Source organism: Spermophilus citellus (assembly GCF_964194105.1).
Source record: "Spermophilus citellus genome assembly, chromosome: 7".
Taxonomy (NCBI): Eukaryota; Metazoa; Chordata; class Mammalia; order Rodentia; family Sciuridae; genus Spermophilus; species Spermophilus citellus.
The window spans coordinates 16,989,619-17,006,100 of NC_138188.1; positions in this window are offsets into that span (position 1 = coordinate 16,989,619).

Here is a 16,482-nt window from a genome sequence, read left to right on the forward strand (position 1 = left end):
TCCAATTTCAATCTCTATGGTTTGTTTCCTATTGATGTAGCCCTAAGCAGAGACTGGCACAAATCACTTTCATGGAAAGGGGTTGCCAAGTTTCCAAAAAACTACGAGTTTCCTGAAATATCAGCACACATTTTTTCACCCAATCTTGATGACACTTTCAGGTAATGATCAGTACCCCAATCCCACTTGGCTCATCAAATTTCGTTCTTCTAGGTCAAACCGTTCGTTGGCAGTAACAGTTGAAATTTTTAGGTTTCACTCTGTTTTCTCCTATATGGATAGATAGATTTGGAACTCTAAATCAAACACGGTTTGTGCTAGCTCTTTGAAACTTGGCACAATAAAGTAGTTCCGAGTTCTATCTCTATGTTTTGTTTCCTATTGATGTAGCCCTAAGCAGAGACTGGCGCAAATCACTTTCATTGAAAGGGGTTGCCAAGCTTCCAAAGAACTACGAGTTTCGTGAAATCTGAGCACACATTTTTTCACCCAATCTTCATGACACTTTCAGGTAGTGATCACTACACCAATCTCACTTGGCTCACCAAATTTCGTTGTTTTATGTAAAACCGTTCTTTGGCAGTAACAGTTTTCATTTTTAGGTTTCACTCTGTTTTCTCCTATATGGATACATGTATTTGGAACTCTAAATCAAACACAGTTCGTGTTAGCTCTTTGAAACTTGACACAATAAAGTAGTTCCAAGTTCTATCTCTATGGTTTGTTTCCTATTCATGTAGCCCTAAGCAGAGACTGGCGCAAATCACTTTCATGGAAAGGGGTTGCCAAGATTCCAAAAAACGACGAGTATCCTGAAATCTCAGCACACATTTTTTCACCCAATCTTGATGAAACTTTCAGGTAATGATCAGTACACCAATCCCACTTGGCTCACCAAATTTCGTTCTTCTAGGTAAACCGTTCGTTGGCAGTAACAGTTTTAATTTTTAGGTTTCACTCTGTTTTCTCCTATATAAATATATGGGGTTGGAACTCTAAATCAAACACGGTTTGTGCTAGCTATTTGAAAATTGGCACAATAAAGTAGTTCTTATTTCTATGTCTATGGTTTGTTTCCTATTCATGTAGCCCTAAGCAGAGACTGGCGCAAATCACTTTCATGGAAAGGGGTTGCCAAGCTTCCAAAAAACTATGAGTTTCCTGAAATCTCAGCACACATTTTTTCACCCAATCTTGATGACACTTTCAGGTACTGATCAGTACCCAATCCCACTTGGCTCACCAAATTTCGTTCTTCTAGATTAAACCGTTCGTTGGCAGTAACAGTTGTAATTTTTAGGTTTCACTCTGTTTTCTCCTATATGGATACATGGAGTTGGAACTCTAAATCAAACACGGTTTTTGCTAGATCTTTGAAACTTGGCACAATAAAGTAGTTCCAAGTTCTATCTCTATGGTTTGTTGCCTATTGATGTAGCCCTAAGCAGTGACTGGCGCAAATCACTTACATGGAAAGGGGTTGCCAAGCTTCCAAAAAACTATGAGTTTCCTGAAATCTCAGCACACATTTTTTCACCCAATCTTGATGACACTTTCAGGTACTGATCAGTACCCAATCCCACTTGGCTCACCAAATTTCGTTCTTCTAGATTAAACCGTTCGTTGGCAGTAACAGTTGTAATTTTTAGGTTTCACTCTGTTTTCTCCTATATGGATACATGGAGTTGGAACTCTAAATCAAACACGGTTTTTGCTAGATCTTTGAAACTTGGCACAATAAAGTAGTTCCAAGTTCTATCTCTATGGTTTGTTGCCTATTGATGTAGCCCTAAGCAGTGACTGGCGCAAATCACTTACATGGAAAGGGGTTGCCAAGCTTCCAAAAAACTACGAGTTTCCTGAAATATCAGCACACATTTTTTCACCCAATCTTGATGACACATTCAGGTAAAGATCAGTACCCCAATGCCACTTGGCTCACCAAATTTCGTTCTTCTAGTTTAAACCGTTCGTTGGCAGGAACAGTTTTAATTTTTAGGTTTCACTCTGTTTTCTCCTATATTGATACATGTAGTTGGAACTCTAAACCAAACACAGTTTGTGCTAGCTCTTTGAAAATTGGCACAATAAAGTAGTTCCAAGTTCTATCTCTATGGTTTGTTTCCTATTGATGTAGCCCTAAGCAGAGACTGGCGCAAATCACTTTCATGGAAAGGGGTTGCCACGCTTCCAAAAAACTACGAGTTTCGTGAAATCTGAGCACACATTTTTTCACCCAATCTTCATGACACTTTCAGGTAATGATCAGTACCCCAATCCCACTTGGCTCACCAAATTTCGTTCTTCTAGGTTAAACCGTTCGTTGGCAGTAACAGTTTTAATTTTTAGGTTTCACTCTGTTTTCTCCTATATGGATACATGTAGTTGGAACTCTAAACCAAACACAGTTTGTGCTAGCTCTTTGAAAAATGACACAATAAAGTAGTTCCAAGTTCTATCTCTATGGTTTGTTTCCTATTGATGTAGCCCTAAGAGGAGACTAGCGCAAATCACTTTCATGGAAAGGGGTTGCCAAGCTTCCAAAAAACTACGAATTTCCTGAAATTTCAGCACACATTTTTTCACCCAATCTTGATGACACTTTCAGGTAATGATCAGGACCGCAGTCCCACTTGGCTCACCAAATTTCGTTCTTCTAAATTAAACCGTTCGTTGGCAGTAACAGTTTTAATTTTTAGGTTTCACTCTGTTTTCTCCTATATGGATACATGGAGTTGGAACTCTAAATCAAACACGGTTTGTGCTAGCTCTTTAAAACTTGGCACAATAAAGTAGTTCCAAGTTCTATCTCTATGGTTTGTTTCCTATTGATGTAGCCCTAAGCAGAGACTGGCACAAATCACTTTCATAGAAAGGGTTTCCCAAGCTTCCAAAAAACTACGAGTTTCCTGAAATCTCAGCACACATTTTTTCACCCAATCCTCATGACACTTTCAGGTAATGATCAGTACCCCAATCTCACTTGGCTCACCAAATTTCATTCTTCTAGGTTAAACCGTTCGTTGGCAGTAACAGTTTTGATTTTTAGGTTTCACTCTGTTTTCTCCTATATTGATACATGTATTTGGAACTCTAAATCAAACACAGTTTGTGCTAGCTCCTTGAAACTTGGCACAATAAGGTAGTTCCAATTTCAATCTCTATGGTTTGTTTCCTATTGATGTAGCCCTAAGCAGAGACTGGCACAAATCACTTTCATGGAAAGGGGTTGCCAAGTTTCCAAAAAACTACGAGTTTCCTGAAATCTCAGCACACATTTTTTCACCCAATCTTGATGACACTTTCAGGTAATGATCAGTACCCCAATCCCACTTGGCTCATCAAATTTCGTTCTTCTAGGTCAAACCGTTCGTTGGCAGTAACAGTTGAAATTTTTAGGTTTCACTCTGTTTTCTCCTATATGGATAGATAGATTTGGAACTCTAAATCAAACACGGTTTGTGCTAGCTCTTTGAAACTTGGCACAATAAAGTAGTTCCAAGTTCTATCTCTATGGTTTGTTTCCTATTGATGTAGCCCTAAGCAGAGACTGGCGCAAATCACTTTCATGGAAAGGGGTTGCCAAACTTCCAAAGAACTACGAGTTTCGTGAAATCTGAGCACACATTTTTTCACCCAATCTTCATGACACTTTCAGGTAGTGATCATTACACCAATCTCACTTGGCTCACCAAATTTCGTTGTTTTATGTAAAACCGTTCTTTGGCAGTAACAGTTTTCATTTTTAGGTTTCACTCTGTTTTCTCCTATATGGATACATGTATTTGGAACTCTAAATCAAACACAGTTCGTGTTAGCTCTTTGAAACTTGACACAATAAAGTAGTTCCAAGTTCTATCTCTATGGTTTGTTTTCTGTTGATGTAGCCCTAAGCAGAGACTGGCGCAAATCACTTTCATGGAAAGGGGTTGCCAAGCTTCTAAAAAACTACGAGTTTCCTGAAATCTCAGCACACATTTTTTTCACCCAATCTTGATGACACTTTCAGGTAATGATCAGTACCCCAATCCCACTTGGTTCACCAAATTTCGTTCTTCTAGGTAAACCGTTCGTTGGAAGTAACAGTTTTAATTGTTAGGTTTCACTCTGTTTTCTCCTATATGGATACATGGAGTTGGAACTCTAAATCAAACACGGTTTGTGCTAGCTCTTTGAAACTTGGCACAAAAAAGTAGTTCCAAGTTCTATATCTATGGATTGTTTCCTATTGATGTAGCCCTAAGCAGAGACTGGCACAAATCACTTTCATGGAAAGGGGTTGCCAAGCTTCCAAAAAACTACGAGTTTCCTGAAATCTCAGCACACATTTTTTCACCCAATCTTCATGACACTTTCAGGTAATGATCAGTACCCCAATCTCACTTGGCTCACCAAATTTCGTTCTTCTAGGATAAACCGATCGTTGGCAGTAACAGTTTTAATTTTTAGGTTTCACTCTGTTTTCTCCTATATTGATACATGTATTTGGAACTCGAAATCAAACACAGTTTGTGCTAGCTCCTTGAAACTTGGCACAATAAGGTAGTTCCAATTTCAATCTCTATGGTTTGTTTCCAATTGATGTAGCCCTAAGCAGAGACTGGCGCAAATCACTTTCATGGAAAGGGGTTGCCAAGCTTCCAAAAAACTACGAGTTTCCTGAAACCTCAGCACACATTTTTTCACCCCATGTTGATGACACTTTCAGGTAATGATCAGTACCCCAATCCCACTTGGCTCATCAAATTTCGTTCTTCTAGGTTAAACCGTTTGTTGGCAGTAACAGTTGAAAATTTTAGGTTTCACTCTGTTTTCTCCTATATGGATACATAGATTTGGAACTCTAAATCAAACACGGTTTGTGCTAGCTCTTTGAAACTTGACACAATAAAGTAGTTCCAAGTTCTATCTCTATGGTTTGTTTCCTATTGATGTAGCCCTAAGCAGAGACTGGCGCAAATCACTTTCATGGAAAGGGGTTGCCAAGCTTCCAAAAAACTACGAGTGTCCTGAAATCTCAGCACACATTTTTTTCACCCAATCTTGATGACACTTTCAGGTAATGATCAGTACCCCAATCCCACTTGGTTCACCAAATTTCGTTCTTCTAGGTTAAACCTTTCGTTGGCAGTAACAGTTTGAATTTTTAGGTTTCACTCTGTTTTCTCCTATATGGATACATGAAGTAGGAACTCTAAATCAAACACGGTTTGTGCAAGCTCTTTAAAACTTGACACAATCAAGTAGATACAAGTTCTATATCTATGGTTTGTTTCCTATTGATGTAGCCCTAAGCAGAGACTGGCGCAATTCACTTTAATGGAAAGGGGTTGCCAAGCTTCCAAAAAACTACTAGTTTCCTGAAATCTCAGCACCCATTTTTTCACCCAAACTTCATGACACTTTCAGGTAATTATCAGTACCCCAATCCCACTTGGCTCACCAAATTTCGTTCTTCTAGGTTAAACCATTCGTTGGCAGTAACAGTTTTAATTTTTAGGTTTCACTCTCTATTCTCCTATATGGATACATGTATTTGGAACTCTAAATCAAACACAGTTTTTGCTAGCTCCTTGAAACTTGGCGCAATAAAGTAGTTTCAATTTCTATCTCTATGGTTTGTTACCTATTGATGTAGCCCTAAGCAGAGACTGGCGCAAATCACTTTCATGGAAAGGGGTTGCCAAGCTTCCAAAAAACTACGAGGTTTCTGAAATCTCAGCACACATTTTTTCACCCAATCTTGATGACACTTTCAGGTAATGATCTTGACCGCAGTCCCACTTGGCTCACAAATTTTGTTCTTCTAGGTTAAACCGTTCGTTGGCAGTAACAGTTTTAACTTTTAGGTTTCACTCTGATTTCTCCTATATGGATACATGGAGTTGGAACTCTAAATCAAACACGGTTTGTGCTAGCTCTTTAAAACTTGGCAGAATAAAGTAGTTCCAAGTTCTATCTCTATGGTTTGTTTCCTATTGATGTAGCCCTAAGCAGAGACTGGCGCAAATCACTTTCATGGAAAGGGTTTGCCAAGCTTCCATAAAACTACGAGTTTCCTGAAATCTCAGCACACATTTTTTCACCCAATCTTCATGACACTTTCAGTTAATGATCATTACCCCAATCTCACTTGGCTCACCAAATTTCGTTCTTCTAGGTTAAACCAATCGTTGGCAGTAACAGTTTTAATTTTTACGTTTCACTCTGTTTTCTCCTATATTGATACATGTATTTGGAACTCTAAATCAAACACAGTTTGTGCTAGCTCCTTGAAACTTGGCACAATAAGGTAGTTCCAATTTCAATCTCTATGGTTTGTTTCCTATTGATGTAGCCCTAAGCAGAGACTGGCGCAAATTACTTTCATGGAAAGGGGTTGCCAAGCTTCCAAAAAACTACGAGTTTCATGAAATCTGAGCACACATTTTTTCACCCAATCTTGATGACACTTTCAGGTAATGATCAGTACCCCAATCCCACTTGGCTCATCAAATTTCGTTCTTCTAGGTTAAACTGTTCGTTGGCAGTAACAGTTGAAATTTTTAGGTTTCACTCTGTTTTCTCCTATATGGATACATAGATTTGGAACTCTAAATCAAACACGGTTTTTGCTAGCTCTTTGAAACTTGACACAATAAAGTAGTTCCAAGTTCTATCTCTATGGTTTGTTTCCTATTGATGTAGCCCTAAGCAGAAACTGGCGCAAATCACTTTCATGGAAAGGGGTTGCCAAGCTTCCAAAAAACTACGAGTTTCCTGAAATCTCAGCACACATTTTTTCACCCAATCTTGATGACACTTTCAGGTAATGATCAGTACCCCAATCCCACTTGGTTCACCAAATTTCGTTCTTCTAGGTTAAACCTTTAGTTGGCAGTAACAGTTTGAATTTTTAGGTTTCACTCTGTTTTCTCCTATAGGGATACATGAAGTAGGAACTCTAAATCAAACACGGTTTGTGCAAGCTCTTTGAAACTTGACACAATCAAGTAGATCGAAGTTCTATCTCTATGGTTTGTTTCCGATTGATGTAGCCCTAAGCAGAGACTGGCGCAATTCACTTTAATGGAAAGGGGTTGCCATGCTTCCAAAAAACTACGAGTTTCCTGAAATCTCAGCACCCATTTTTTCACCCAAACTTCATGACACTTTCAGGTAATTATCAGTACCCCAATCCCACTTGGCTCACCAAATTTCGTTCTTCTAGGTTAAACCGTTCGTTGGCAGTAACAGTTTTAATTTTTAGGTTTCATTCTCTTTTCTCCTATATGGATACGTGTATTTGGAACTCTAAATCAAACACAGTTTTTGCTAGCTCCTTGAAAGTTGGCACAATAAAGTAGTTTCAATTTCTATCTCTATGGTTTGTTTCCTATTGATGTAGCCCTAAGCAGAGACTGGCGCAAATCACTTTCATGGAAGGGGTTGCCAAGCTTCCAAAAAACTACGAGTTTTCTGAAATCTCAGCACACATTTTTTCACCCAATCTTGATGACACTTTCAGGTAATGATCTTGACCGCAGTCCCACTTGACTCACAAATTTCGTTCTTCTAGGTCAAACCGTTGGTTGGCAGTAACAGTTGAAATTTTTAGGTTTCACTCTGTTTTCTCCTATATGGATAGATAGATTTGGAACTCTAAATCAAACACGGTTTGTGCTAGCTCTTTGAAACTTGGCACAATAAAGTAGTTCCAAGTTCTATCTCTATGGTTTGTTTCCTATTGATGTAGCCCTAAGCAGAGACTGGCGCAAATCACTTTCATGGAAAGGGGTTGCCAAGCTTCCAAAGAACTACGAGTTTCGTGAAATCTGAGCACACATTTTTTCACCCAATCTTCATGACACTTTCAGGTAGTGATCATTACACCAATCTCACTTGGCTCACCAAATTTTGTTGTTTTATGTAAAACCGTTCTTTGGCAGTAACAGTTTTCATTTTTAGGTTTCACTCTGTTTTCTCCTATATGGATACATGTATTTGGAACTCTAAATCAAACACAGTTCGTGTTAGCTCTTTGAAACTTGACACAATAAAGTAGTTCCAAGTTCTATCTCTATGGTTTGTTTTCTATTGATGTAGCCCTAAGCAGAGACTGGCGCAAATCACTTTCATGGAAAGGGGTTGCCAAGCTTCTAAAAAACTACGAGTTTCCTGAAATCTCAGCACACATTTTTTCACCCAATCTTGATGACACTTTCAGGTAATGATCAGTACCCCAATCTCACTTGGTTCACCAAATTTCGTTCTTCTAGGTAAACCGTTCGTTGGAAGTAACAGTTTTAATTTTTAGGTTTCACTCTGTTTTCTCCTATATGGATACATGGAGTTGGAACTCTAAATCAAACACGGTTTGTGCTAGCTCTTTGAAACTTGGCACAAAAAAGTAGTTCCAAGTTCTATCTCTATGGATTGTTTCCTATTGATGTAGCCCTAAGCAGAGACTGGCACAAATCACTTTCATGGAAAGGGGTTGCCAAGCTTCCAAAAAACTACGAGTTTCCTGAAATCTCAGCACACATTTTTTCACCCAATCTTCATGACACTTTCAGGTAATGATCAGTACCCCAATCTCACTTGGCTCACCAAATTTCGTTCTTCTAGGATAAACCGATCGTTGGCAGTAACAGTTTTAATTTTTAGGTTTCACTCTGTTTTCTCCTATATTGATACATGTATTTGGAACTCTAAATCAAACACAGTTTGTGCTAGCTCCTTGAAACTTGGCACAATAAGGTAGTTCCAATTTCAATCTCTATGGTTTGTTTCCAATTGATGTAGCCCTAAGCAGAGACTGGCGCAAATCACTTTCATGGAAAGGGGTTGCCAAGCTTCCAAAAAACTACGAGTTTCCTGAAATCTCAGCACACATTTTTTCACCCAATGTTGATGACACTTTCAGGTAATGATCAGTACCCCAATCCCACTTGGCTCATCAAATTTCGTTCTTCTAGGTTAAACAGTTTGTTGGCAGTAACAGTTGAAATTTTTAGGTTTCACTCTGTTTTCTCCTATATGGATACATAGATTTGGAACTCTAAATCAAACACGGTTTGTGCTAGCTCTTTGAAACTTGACACAATAAAGTAGTTCCAAGTTCTATCTCTATGGTTTGTTTCCTATTGATGTAGCCCTAAGCAGAGACTGGCGCAAATCACTTTCATGGAAAGGGGTTGCCAAGCTTCCAAAAAACTACGAGTGTCCTGAAATCTCAGCACACATTTTTTTCACCCAATCTTGATGACACTTTCAGGTAATGATCAGTACCCCAATCCCACTTGGTTCACCAAATTTCGTTCTTCTAGGTTAAACCTTTCGTTGGCAGTAACAGTTTGAATTTTTAGGTTTCACTCTCTTTTCTCCTATATGGATACATGAAGTAGGAACTCTAAATCAAACACGGTTTGTGCAAGCTCTTTGAAACTTGACACAATCAAGTAGATACAAGTTCTATATCTATGGTTTGTTTCCTATTGATGTAGCCCTAAGCAGAGACTGGCGCAATTCACTTTAATGGAAAGGGGTTGCCAAGCTTCCAAAAAACTACTAGTTTCCTGAAATCTCAGCACCCATTTTTTCACCCAAACTTCATGACCCTTTCAGGTAATTATCAGTACCCCAATCCCACTTGGCTCACCAAATTTCGTTCTTCTAGGTTAAAACATTCGTTGGCAGTAACAGTTTTAATTTTTAGGTTTCACTCTCTTTTCTCCTATATGGATACATGTATTTGGAACTCTAAATCAAACACAGTTTTTGCTAGCTCCTGAAACTTGGCACAATAAAGTAGTTTCAATTTCTATCTCTATGGTTTGTTTCCTATTGATGTAGCCCTAAGCAGAGACTGGCGCAAATCACTTTCATGGAAAGGGGTTGCCAAGCTTCCAAAAAACTACGAGGTTTCTCAAATCTCAGCACACATTTTTTCACCCAATCTTGATGACACTTTCAGGTAATGATCTTGACCGCAGTCCCACTTGGCTCACAAATTTCGTTCTTCTAGGTTAAACCGTTCGTTGGCAGTAACAGTTTTAACTTTTAGGTTTCACTCTGGTTTCTCCTATATGGATACATGGATTTGGAACTCTAAATCAAACACGGTTTGTGCTAGCTCTTTAAAACTTGGCACAATAAAGTAGTTCCAAGTTCTATCTCTATGGTTTGTTTCCTATTGACGTAGCCCTAAGCAGAGACTGGCGCAAATCACTTTCATGGAAAGGGTTTGCCAAGCTTCCGAAAAACTACGAGTTTCCTGAAATCTCAGCACACATTTTTTCACCCAATCTTCATGACACTTTCAGGTAATGATCAGTACCCCAATCTCACTTGGCTCACCAAATTTCGTTCTTCTAGGTTAAACCGATCGTTGGCAGTAACAGTTTTAATTTTTAGGTTTCACTCTGTTTTCTCCTATATTGATACATTTATTTGGAACTCTAAATCAAACACAGTTTGTGCTAGCTCCTTGAAACTTGGCACAATAAGGTAGTTCCAATTTCAATCTCTATGGTTTGTTATCTATTGATGTAGCCCTAAGCAGAGACTGGCGCAAATCACTTTCATGGAAAGGGGTTGCCAAGCTTCCAAAAAACTACGAGTTTCCTGAAATCTCAGCACACATTTTTTCACCCAATCCTCATGACACTTTCAGGTAATGATCAGTACCCCAATCCCACTTGGCTCATCAAATTTCGTTCTTCTAGGTTAAACCGTTCGTTGGCAGTAACAGTTTTAATTTTTAGGTTTCACTCTGTTTTCTCCTATATGGATACATGTATTTGGAACTCTAAATCAAACACGGTTTGTGATAGCTCTTTGAAACTTGACACAATAAAGTAGTTCCAAGTTGTATCTCTATGGTTTGTTTCCTATTGATGTAGCCCTAAGAGGAGACTGGCGCCAATCACTTTCATGGAAAGGGGTTGCCAAGCTTCCAAAAAACTACGAGTTTCCTGAAATCTCAGCACACATTTTTTCACCCAATCTTGATGACACTTTCAGGTAATGATCAGTACCCCAATCCCACTTGGCTCATCAAATTTCGTTCTTCTAGTTTAAACCGTTCGTTGGCAGTAACAGTTGTAATTTTTAGGTTTCACTCTGTTTTCTCCTATATGGATACATGGAGTTGGAACTCTAAATAAAACACCGTTTGTGCTAGCTCTTTGAAACTTGACACAATCAAGTAGTTCCAAGTTCTATCTCTATGGTTTGTTTCCTATTGATGTAGCCCTAAGCAGAGACTGGCACAAATCACTTTCATGGAAAGGGGTTGCCAAGCTTCCAAAAAACTACGAGTTTCGTGAAATATGAGCACACATTTTTTCACCCAATATTCATTACACATTCAGGTAATGATCATTACCCCAATCCCACTTGGCTCACCAAATTTCATTGTTCTATATTAAACCGATCGTTGGCAGTAACAGTTTTAATTTTTAGGTTTCACTCTGTTTTCTCCAATATGGATACCTGGTGTTGGAACTCTAAATCAAACACGGTTTGTGCTAGCTTTTTAAAACTTGGCACAATAAAGTAGTTCCAAGTTCTATCACTATGGTTTTTTTCCTATTGATGTAGCCCTAAGCAGAGATTGGCGCAAATCACTTTCATGGAAAGGGGTTGCCAAGCTTCCACAAAACTACGAGTTTCGTGAAATCTGAGCACATATTTTTTCACCCAAAACTTGATGACCCTTAGAGGTAATGATCAGTACCCCAATCCCACTTGGCTCACCAAATTTCGTTTTTCTAGGTTAACTGTTCGTTGGAAGTAACAGTTTTAATTTTTAGGTTTCACTCTGTTTTCTCCAATATGGATACATGGAATTGGAACTCTAAATCAAACACGGTTTGTGCTAGCTCTTTGAAACTTGGCACAATAAACTAGTTCCATGTTCTATCTTTATGGTCTGTTTCCTATTGATGTAGCCCTAAGCAGAGACTGGCACAAATCACTTTCATGGAAAGGGGTTGCCAAGCTTCCAAAAAACTACGAGTTTCATGAAATCTGAGAACACATTTTTTCACCCAATCTTCATGACACTTTCAGGTAATGATCAGTACCCCAAACCCACTTGGCTAACCAAATTTCGTTCTTCTAGGTTAAACCGTTCGTTGGCAGTAACAGTTTTAACTTTTAGGTTTCACTCTTTTTTCTCCTATATGGATACATGTAGTTGGAAATCTAAATCAAACACAGTTTGTGCTAGCTCTTTGAAACTTGGCACAATAAAGTAGTTCCAAGTTCTATCTCTATGGTTTGTTTCCTATTGATGTAGCCCTAAGAGTAGACTGGCGCAAATCACATTCATGGAAAGGGGTTGCCAAGCTTCCAAAAAACTACGAGGTTCCTGAAATTTCAGCACACATTTTTTCACCCAATCTTGATGACACTTTCAGGTAATGATCAGGAACCCAGTCCCACTTGGCTCACCAAATTTCGTTCTTCAAGGTTAAACCGTTCGTTGGCAGTAACAGTTTTAATTTTTAGGTTTCACTCTGATCTCCTATATGGATACATGGATTTGGAACTCTAAATCAAACACGGTTTGTGCTAGCTCTTTAAAACTTGGCACAATAAAGTAGTTCCAAGTTCTATCACTATGGTTTGTTTCCTATTGTTGTAGCCCTAAGCAGAGACTGGCGCAAATAACTTTCATGGAAAGGGGTTGCCAAGCTTCCAAAAAACTACGAGTTTCCTGAAATCTCAGCACACATTTTTTCAACCAAACTTCATGACACTTTCAGGTAATTATCAGTACCCAAATCCCACTTGGCTCACCAAATTTCGTTCTTCTAGGTTAAACCGTTCGTTGGCAGTAACAGTTTTAATTTTTAGGTTTCACTCTCTTTTCTCCTATATGGATACATGTATTTGGAACTCTAAATCAAAAACAGGTTTTGCTAGCTCCTTGAAACTTGGCACAATAAATAGTTTCAATTTCTGTCTCTATGGTTTGTTTCCTATTGATGTAGCCCTAAGCAGAGACTGGCGCAAATCACTTTCATGGAAAGGGTTGCCAAGCTTCCAAAAAACTACGAGTTTCCCGAAATCTCAGCACACATTTTTTCACCCAAACTTCATGAAACTTTCTGGTAATGATCAGTATCCCAATCCCACTTGGCTCACCAAATTTCGTTCTTCTAGGTTAAACCGTTCCTTGGCAGTAACAAGTTTAATTTTTAGGTTTCACTCTGTTTTCTCATATATGGATACATGTAGTTGGAACACTAAATCAAACACGGTTTGTGCTAGCTCTTTGAAACTTGACACAATAAAGTAGTTCCAAGTTCTAGCACTATGGTTTGTTTCCTATTCATGTAGCCCTAAGCAGAGACTGGCGCAAATCACTTTCATGGAAAGGGGTTTCCAAGCTTCAAAAAATCTACCAGTTTCCTGAAATCTGAGCACACATTTTTTCACCCAATCTTGATGACACTTTCAGGTAATGATCAGTACCCCAATCCCACTTGGCTCACCAAATTTCGTTCTTCTAGGTTAAAGCGTTCGTTGGCAGTAACAGTTTTAATTTTTAGGTTTTACTCTGTTTTCTCCTATATGGATACATGGATTTGGAACTCTAAATCAAACACGGTTTGTGCTAGTTCTTTGAAAATTGGCACAATAAAGTAGTTCCAAGTTCTATCTCTATGGTTTGTTTTCTATTGATGTAGCCCTAAGCAGAGACTGGCACAAATCTCTTTTATGGAAAGGGGTTGCCACGCTTCCAAAAACTACGAGTTTCGTGAAATCTGAGCACACATTTTTTCACCCAATCTTCACGACAATTTCAGGTAATGATCAGTACCCCAATCCCACTTGGCTCACCAAATTTCGTTCTTCTAGGTTAAACCGTTCGTTGGCAGTAACATTTTTAATTTTCAGGTTTCACTTTGTTTTCTCCTATATGGATACATGTAGTTGGAACTCTAAATCAAACACAGTTTGTGCTAGCTCTTTGAAACTTGACACAATAAAGTAGTTCCAAGTTCTATCTCTATGGTTTGTTTCCTATTGATGTAGCCCTAAGAGGAGACTGGCGCAAATCACGTTCATGGAAAGGGGTTGCCAAGCTTCCAAAAAACTACGAATTTCCTGAAATTTCAGCACACATTTTTTCACCCAATCTTGATGACACTTTCAGGTAATGATCAGGACCGCAGTCCCACTTGGCTCACCAAATTTCGTTCTCTAGGTTAAACCGTTCGTTGGCAGTAACAGTTTTAATTTTAGGTTTCACTCTGATTTCTCCTATATGGATACATGGAGTTGGAACACTAAATCAAACACGGTTTGTGCTAGCTCTTTAAAACTTGGCACAATAAATTAGTTCCAAGTTCTATCTCTATAGTTTGTTTCCTATTGACGTAGCCCTAAGCAGAGACTGGCGCAAATCACTTTCATGGAAAGGGGTTGCCAAGCTTCAAAAAATCTACGAGTTTCCTGAAATCTCAGCACACATTTTTTCACCCAAATTTCATGACACTTTCAGGTAATGATCAGTACCCCAATCCCACCTGGCTCACCAATTTTGTTCTTCTTGTTTAAACCGTTCGTTGGCAGTAACAGTTTTAATGTTTAGGTTTCGCTCTGTTTTCTCCTATATGGATACATGTAGTTGGAACTCTAAATCAAACACGGTTTGTGCTAGCTCTTTGAAACTTGACACAATAAAGTAGTTCCAAGTTCTACCTCTGTGGTTTGTTTCCTATTGATGTAGCCCTAAGCAGAGACTGGCACAAATCACTTTCATTGAAAGGGGTTGCCAAGCTTACAAAAAACTACGAATTTCGTGAAATCTGATCACATATTTTTTCACCCAATCTTGATGACACTTCCAGGTAATGATCAGTACCCCAATCCCACTTGGCACACCAAATTTCGGTTTTCTAGGTAAACCGTTTGTTGGAAGTAACAGTTTTAATTTTTAGGTTTCACTCTGTTTTCTCCTGTATGGATACATGGAGTTGGAACTCTAAATCAAACACGGTTTGTGCTAGCTCTTTGAAACTTGGCACAATAAAGTAGTTCCAAGTTCTATCTCTATAGTTTGTTTCCGATTGATGTTGCCCTAAGCAGAGACTGGCGCAAATCACTTTCATGGAAAGGGGTTGCCACGCTTCCAAAAAACTACGAGTTTCCTGAAATCTCAGCACACATTTTTTCACCCAATCTTGATGACACTTTCAGGTAATGATCAGTACCCCAATCCCACTTGGCTCATCAAATTTCGTTCTTCTAGGTTAAACCGTTCGTTGGCAATAACAGTTGAAATTTTTAGGTTTCACTCTGTTTTCTCCTATATGGATGCATGTAGTTGGAACTCTAAATCAAACACGGTTTGTGGTAGCTATTTGTAACTTGACACAATCAAGTAGTTCCAAGTTCTATCTCTATGGTTTGTTTCCTATACATGTAGCCCTAAGCAGAGACTGGCACAAATCACTTTCATGGAAAGGGGTTCCCAAGCTTCCAAAAATCTACGCGTTTCCTGAAATCTCAGCACACATTATTTCAGCCAATTTTCATGACACTTTCAAGTAATGATTAGTACCCCAATCCCACTTGGCTCAACAAATTTCGTTCTTCTAGGTTAAACCGTTCGTTGGCAGTAACAGTTTTAAATTTTAGGTTTCACTCTGTTTTCTCCTATATGGATACATGTATTTGGAACTCTAAATCAAACCCGGTTTGTGCTAGCTCTTTGAAACTCGACACAATAAAGTTGTTCCAAGTTCTATCTCTATGGTGTGTTTCCTATTGATGTAGCCCTAAGAAGAGACAGGCGCAAATCACTTTCATGGAAAGGGGTTGCCAAGCTTCCAAAAAACTACGAGTTTCCTGAAATCTCAGCACACATTTTTTCACCCAATCTTCATGAAACTTTAAGGTAAGGATCAGTACCCCAATCCCACTTGGCTCACCAAATTTCTTTCTTCTAGGTTAAACCGTTCGTTGGCAGTAACAGTTTTAAATTTTAGGTTTCACTCTGTTTTCTCCTATATGGATACATGGAGTTGGAACTCTAAATCAAACACGGTTTGTGGTAGCTCTTTGTAACTTGACGCAATCAAGTAGTTCCAAGTTCTATCTCTATGGTTTGTTTCCGATTGATGTAGCCCTAAGCAGAGACTGGCGCAAATCACTTTCATGGAAAGGGGTTGCCAAGCTTCCGAAAAACTACAAGTTTCCTGAAATCTCAGCACACATTTTTTCATCCAATCTTCGTGACTATTTCAGGTAATGATCAGTACCCGAATCCCACTTGACTCACCATATTTCGTTCTTCTAGGTTATACCGTTTGTTGGCAGTAACAGTTTTAATTTTTAGGTTTCACTCTGTTTTCTCCTATATGGATACATGGAGTTGGAACTCTAAATCAAACACGGTTTGTGCTAGCTCTTTGAAACTTGGCACAATAAAGTAGTTCCAAGTTCTATCTCTATGGTTTGTTTCCTATTGATGTAGCCCTAAGC